The following is a 7,253-nucleotide window of genomic DNA, read 5'->3' as shown; positions in this document are numbered from 1 at the left end:
TATTCTAGCTTTGGAGGAGCATCTCCGGCAACTCCGTTCCACGTGGGTGCAGATTCAGGATTGCCTTCATCGTTCTATGCAGCACCAAAAGTTCCAGGCTGATTGTAGGCGTCTGCCCGCACCTTCCTACCAGGTTGGTGAGAGAGTTTGGCTGTCCTCCCGCAACTTGAACCTTCGTGTGCCTTCCAATAAATTGGCTCCCCATTATGTTGGTCCTTTTCGAATACTCCGATGGGTTAATCTTGTGGCCTACGCTCTTGACCTTCCTCCTGCTATGCGCATCTCCAATGTTTTTCATGTCTCCCTCTTGAAACCATTGGTTTGTAATCGGTTTACCACTGTGTTGCCTCGTCCCCATCCTATCTTTGTTGACAACCATGAGGAGTATGAGGTCAGCAGCATTATTGACTCTCATATGTCCAGGGGCCGTGTACAGTATTTGGTTCACTGGAGAGGCTATGGTCCGGAGGAGCGTTCTTGGGTTCCCTCCTCTGATGTTCATGCTCCCGCCCTCCATGCCTTCCATGCCCGTTTCCCCAATAAGCCTTTTGTCCTCCCGCGGTGGAGGGGTCGTTGAGGGGAGGGTACTGTCAGGGTTTTTTCCCTGTTGTGTTTGCTATGTGCTGCTGGCAGCCATTTTACTCACCTCTCTTCCTGACTATGGTGCATTGTGGGGGATGCTGCTCAATTCCCGCACTTCCTTTTATGGCCAGACTGGTGTGCATCATCCGTGTGAGACAGGATGCAGTCTCAGAATTGTGATGTCATCACTTATTATTTAAAGGGCCTCTGTTCAGTATGCTTTGCCTTTGCGTTGTCTCAGACCTGTTTGTGAGAGTTCCTGTGTATTTCCTGGCTGCCTGACGTCCTTCCTGGTTCCTGATCCCTGGCTTGTTCCTGACTCTGCTGTTTTCCTTGTTCCTGATTCCGGCTCGTCTGACTATTCGCTTTGGCTCCTGACTCAGCTCGTCTGACTACCAGCTCTGGTTTTGATTCCTGGCTTGTTATTTGACTTTTTATTATTTTTTGCTATTAATAAAGGTGTGATTATTTTTGCACTTCTCGTCTCAGTCTGATTCCTGGCACCCTGACAGTATGTAGACCCTTTAGGCAGATCACAAATGGATACTCACAATTAAAAGCGCACACAACAGTGCTAGTTTCGCATACTGGGTATATTTTAGTGTCCAAGAGCACATATAGGTTGATCGAGATGTATTCCCTCCAGTGGTTGATGTAAACAGCAAGTGTAATAATCGGAGACTCTAGGTATATAGTTTAAAAAACTTTATATACTGGTAAAATAACAACATAAAAAAATAACAAATGTGATACTTAAAATCATTAGAACTCGCTACGTGTTTCTCAGCGTTCACCACGCAGTTTCCTCAGGCTAGTAATACTGAGTCTCCTTTTGAACAACTTCTGACCAATGATTATCAGAGCAACACCGCTCTGTAGCAGGTGATATATACTCCGCTTTGATGTAAACATACAATGTAACAACTTATACAATACAATAAAACAACTCGATATATAATGCTTAATGATATATAATGCCTAATAAAAATGCAAATAACTTTTGTAGAAAAAATGCCTATATAACAACACACCATAGTCAATAATTCTTTGTCTTAAGCGCTTTATGTTGATGATACATTGTATAGACTAGCGATAATGTAGAAGATAAAAGAACAAATAATCGAGAGATCTAATACTCCTATTAAGAAAATCTATATAACAACACACCAACTGAGAGACTTAAATACTGCGGCATCACTAAGTTATTAAATAAAGAAACGGGCCGTCAGACTATGAATGATTATTTTTCCGTTGTCTGTGTCAATCATGAAAATGAAACAAGGGGTGTGTTGACCCTAATCCAATAGTGACTCTTCAGCGGAATGAGAGCCTATCAGAATTTTTCATTAAATATATGGAAGTGAATATATATGAGTGAACTGATGTCTATGTTAACACATTGCAAAGGGACTAATATTTTCAAAGAGTGTGATGGATAAAATTGATGTGTAAAAATATAACGATAAAAAATAAATGTACAAAAAACGCTAAGTATTAACAATCTATGAAAGAATAAAAGATTATGAAAAGTCTGTAAGAACCTTATGAAAATAATATATATTGTCAAACTAAAATATTGAGTTTGAAATGTGTAAATGTATAATAAAATATACAATCTTAGGGATAAGATGTGCTGTGTGCTAACGGTAAGTGTCAAAGTGTGTGAGGGATTGATACATAGGAGGTGGTTATAAGAACCAATAGGAACCCTCTAGCCTAATATAAACCAATTAGAACCCTCTAACCTTTGAAGGGCTGTGTGCTAACAATATGTGTTATAATGTGTAAGGGATTAATACAGAGGGAGTGGTTGTAAAGACCAATCAGAACCCTCTGACCTATGAAAAATTTTAAATGCGGTTTTATAAAATAAGTATATTGTAAAATCGAAAAATTAAAATAATATAGGAAAACGTATATGATTACTAAGCGATATGCCCTAATGGATTTTTATATAGAAACATAGATATTGACGGCAGATAAGAGCCATAGGCCCAGCAAGTCTGCCCCACCTTACCTAACAGTGTAAACTTATCTAGTTCGTAGGATAGCCCTATGCTTGTCCCATGCATTTTTAAAGTCCCCCACAGTGTTTGTTGCTACTACCTCTTGAGGAAGTTTATTCCATAAATCAATCACTCTTTCTGTAAAGAAGTGCTTCCTCAAATTACTCCTGAATCTACTACCCTTTAGCTTGAGCTCATGACCCCTTGTTCTTGAATTTTCCATTTTATGTAAAATACCCACAGCCTCAGTTTTACTAAACCCTTTAATGTACTTGAAAGTTGCTATCATATCACCTCTTTCCCTTCTCTCCTCTAAGCTATACATATTTAGGTCATATAAAAAAACACTGTAGACTAACGATCCACATAAGAACAGGAAATATTATAATGAAACATAAATCAGAACTATCTGACGAAAAATGTTATATGGATAAAAAAAAAATCAGATATAAAATAAAACATATAAAAATATGAATGAAATGATAAATCGTGTAAAATTATAATGTATATTTATTATACATTTACACATTTCAAACTCAATATTTTAGTTTGACAATATATATTATTTTCATAAGGTTCTTACAGACTTTTCATAATCTTTTATTCTTTCATAGATTGTTAATACTTAGCGTTTTTTTGTACATTTATTTTTTTATCGTTATATTTTTACACATCAATTTTATCCATCACACTCTTTGCAAATATTAGTCACTTTGCAATGTGTTAACATAGACATCAGTTCACTCATATATATTCACTTCCATATATTTAATGAAAAATTCTGATAGGCTCTCATTCCGCTGAAGAGTCACTATTGGATTAGGTCCAACACACCCCTTGTTTCATTTTCATGATTGACACAGACAATGGAAAAATAATCATTCATAGTCTGACGGCCTGTTTCTTTGTTTAATAACTTAGTGATGCCGCAGTATTTAAGTCTCTCAGTTGGTGTGTTGTTATATAGATGTTCTTAATAGGAGTATTAGATCTCTCGATTATTTGTTCTTTTATGTTCTACATTATCGCTAGTCTATACAATGTATCATCAACATAAAGCGCTTAAGACATACAAAGAATTATTGACTATGGTGTGTTGTTATATAGGCATTTTTTCTACAAAAGTTATTTGCATTTTTATTAGGCATTATATATCATTAAAGGGACACTCAGGTTAAATTAAATTTTCATGATTCAGATACAGCATGTAATTTTAAACAACTTTCCAATTTACTTCCTTTAAAAAAAATGTGCACAGTCTGTTATATTTACACTTTTTGAATCACCAGATCCTACTGAGCATGTGCAAGAATTCACAGACTATACGTATATGCATTTGTGATTGGCTGATTGCTATCACATGGTACAAGGGGAGTGGAAATATACATAACTTTGTTATAAAAAAATCTACTACACATTTGAAGTTCAGACTAAGTGCTATTGCATTGTCTTGTTATCTTACATTTGTTGATTATGCAAATCTAATGTGTTGACTGGCCCTTTAAGCATTATATACCATTGAGTTGTTTTATTGTATTGTATAAGTTGCTACATTGTATGTTTACATCAAAGCGGATTATATATCACCTGCTACAGAGGGGTGTTGCTCTGATAATCATTGGTCAGAAGTTGTTCAAAAGGAGACTCAGGTTTTTAATCAGTATTACTAGCCTGAGGAAACGGCGTGGTGAATGCTGAGAAACGCGTAGCGAGTTCTACTGATTTTAAGTATCACATTTGTTATTTTTTTATGTTGTTATTTTACCAGTATATAACGTTTTTTAAACTATATACCTAGAGTCTCCGATTATTACACTTGCTGTTTACATCAACCACTGGAGGGAATACCTCTCGATCAACCTATATGTGCACTGGGACACTAAAATATACCCAGTATGCGAAACTAGCACTGTTGTGTGCGCTTTTAATTGTGAGTATCCATTTGTGATCTGCCTAAAGGGTCTACATACCTAATTGATCTGCACTAGGAGTCGCCATCTTTTCTTTGCATTTTTTTCAGACTGCTGTATCTACTTCGGATCTCAGGAGGAGCTGCCCTTGTATGTGCACAGTGAACTGGGACACTGTTGAGTTCCCAGACTGCTATCCTCGGCATTATCTTTGCCGCTATACTATGTGAGTATCATTTCATTATCAGCTGTTTGTTAAAGTCAGACATTATTGGCTACACTAGGAGGCGCCCTTTTTTGTCTTTTTGTATTTTTCCGGTTCCAGTCAAGATGGCTAACATTATTAAGAATGAATGGGAGAAACTTGCTTTCGTCCTTTTCCCCCTCCTCTTCTTCTTTTAAAAAGCTTTTCCCCCGTTCCGGATGCGCAGCTTGAACTGTGGTGAACCGTCCCTAAGGTGGATGGAGCTATCTCCACGCTCACTAAGAGAACGACTGTTCCGCTAGAGCAGAGCTTTCCAAACTTTTCACGTTTGTGACACACTTTTTAGACCTACATAATTTTACTGCGCTAGAGGATAGCTCCTCTTTCAAGGAATCCATGGATAAAAAGATGGAGTCCATGTTGCTTAAGATGTTCCAACTCACGTGGTTCGTTTTCCAACCGGCAGCGGCTGTCTCTGCAGTGGCTGGTGCGGCTACCTACTGGTGTGGTGCTCTATCAGCAATGGTCGAGGTGGAGACACCCCTCGATGAGATTCTGGAACGAATCAAGGCCTTAAGGGTAGCGCATTCGTTCATTTGTGATGCTAACATGCAGATTATTCGCCTGAATGCTAAGACGTCAGGTTTTTCTGTTTTAGTCCGCAGGTTTCTGTGGCTAAAGTCGTGGTATGCTGACATGACTTCCAAGTCTCGCTTACTTTCTTTCCCATTCAAAGGGAAAGTTTTGTTTGGCCCGGGCCTAGATTCTATCATATCTACGGTTACGGGTGGAAAGGGTGCTTCTTGCCTCAGGATAAGAAGGCCAAACCTAAGGGATCTACTTTTTGTCCCTTTCGTGCGGACAAGTCTCAGCACCAGCAGCCTGCCGCAAAGTCTGAGCAATCCAAGGGATTTTGGAAACCAGTTAACTCTTGGAACAAGTCCAAGTAGAACAAGAAGCCCGCCGAGTCAAAGTTGGCATGAAGGGACGGCCCCCGATCCGTCCTCGGATCAGGTAGGGGGCAGACTATCTCTTTGTGGAGGCATGGAGAAGAGACGTTATAGACCCTTGGGCTCTGGTGGTCGTAGCCCAGGGTTACAGGATAGGTTTCAAGTCATATCCGCCCAGGGGCAGATTCCTCCTTTAAAACATATGTTCAAGCCCGAAAAGAGAGACGCATTCCTGGGGTGTTTGAGGGATCTCTCACCTCTTGGGGTAATCGTCCCAGTTCCTCCGGCAGAAAGAGGTCTGGGGTATTATTCAAACCTTTTTGTGGTCCCAAAGAAGGAGGGCACGTTTCGTCCAATTTTGGACCTAAAAGCCCTAAACAATTTTGTCAGTTCCATCGTTCAAGATGGAGACAATCAGGTAAATTTTGCCCCTGGTTCAAGAAGGGCAATTTATGACGACTATAGACCTGAAGGACGCTTACCTTCACATTCCAATCCACAAGGATCACTTCAGGTTTCCAAGATTCGCTTTCCTGGACCATTACTTCCAGTTTTTGGCACTACCGTTTTGTCTGGTGACGGCCCCACAAGTGTTTACACAGGTTCTGGGAGCTCTTCTCGCAGTAGCGAGAGCCAGAGGGATTGCAGTGGCACCTTAGCTGGACGATATCCTGGTCCTGGCGTCCTAAAGTCTTGCGGAGGATCACTCGAGATCTCTTCTACTTCTCCTTCGGTCCCACGGGTGGAAGATAAACGAAGGGAAGAGTTCATTGGTCCCCAGCCAGGGCAGTTGTCACAGGGGACATCCTTTTTGAGACCATCCTGGGAGATCGTGACCACGGATGCTAGTCTATCAGGATGGGGAGCTGTTTGGGGTGCCAGAAAGGCACAGGGCAGATGGACTTGAGAGGATTCGAGTCTACCTATAAATATTTTGGAACTTTGAGCGAAAGTCAACGCTCTGAGGGCTTGGCCCCTTCTTGGTTTGTCCCGATTAATAAGATTCCAATCGGACAACATTACCTCAGTGGCTTACATAAACCACCAGGGGGGGATGAGAAGCTCCCTAGCCATGAGGGAAGTATCTCGGATTCTGGAATGGGCAGAGACTCACAATTGTTCGCTATCAGTGATCCACATTTCGGGTGTGGACAACTGGGAAGTGGACTTTCTGAGCAGACAGACGTTTCATCTAGGGGAATTGTCTCTCCACCCCGAGATGTTGGCGGAGATCTGCAACAGATGGGGGACACCAGAGATAGACCTCATGGTGTCCAGACTCAATTGCAAGCTATCCAGATACGGGTCGCGATCCAGGGATCCACAGGCTGAACTGATAGAAGCCTTGGCGGTACCCTGGGACTTCAATCTATTTTACATATTTCCAGCATTGCCTCTTCTTCCTCGTGTAGTGGCCCTCATCAAGCAGGAGCAAGCTTTGGCTATTCTGATTGCTCCGTCATGGCCGAGAAGGATGTTGTTTGCGGATCTGGTGGAGATGTCGTCATCTCCGCCGTGGAGGTTACCTTGTCGCAGGGATCTGCTGGTTCAAGCGCCTTTTCTACATCAAAATTTCGATTCTCTGAGGCTGACTGGCATA

Source organism: Bombina bombina, chromosome 2 (assembly GCF_027579735.1).
Source record: "Bombina bombina isolate aBomBom1 chromosome 2, aBomBom1.pri, whole genome shotgun sequence".
NCBI classification, from domain to species: domain Eukaryota; kingdom Metazoa; phylum Chordata; class Amphibia; order Anura; family Bombinatoridae; genus Bombina; species Bombina bombina.
The sequence above is the reverse complement of the archived record's forward strand: the minus strand, read 5'-3'. Positions refer to the sequence as shown.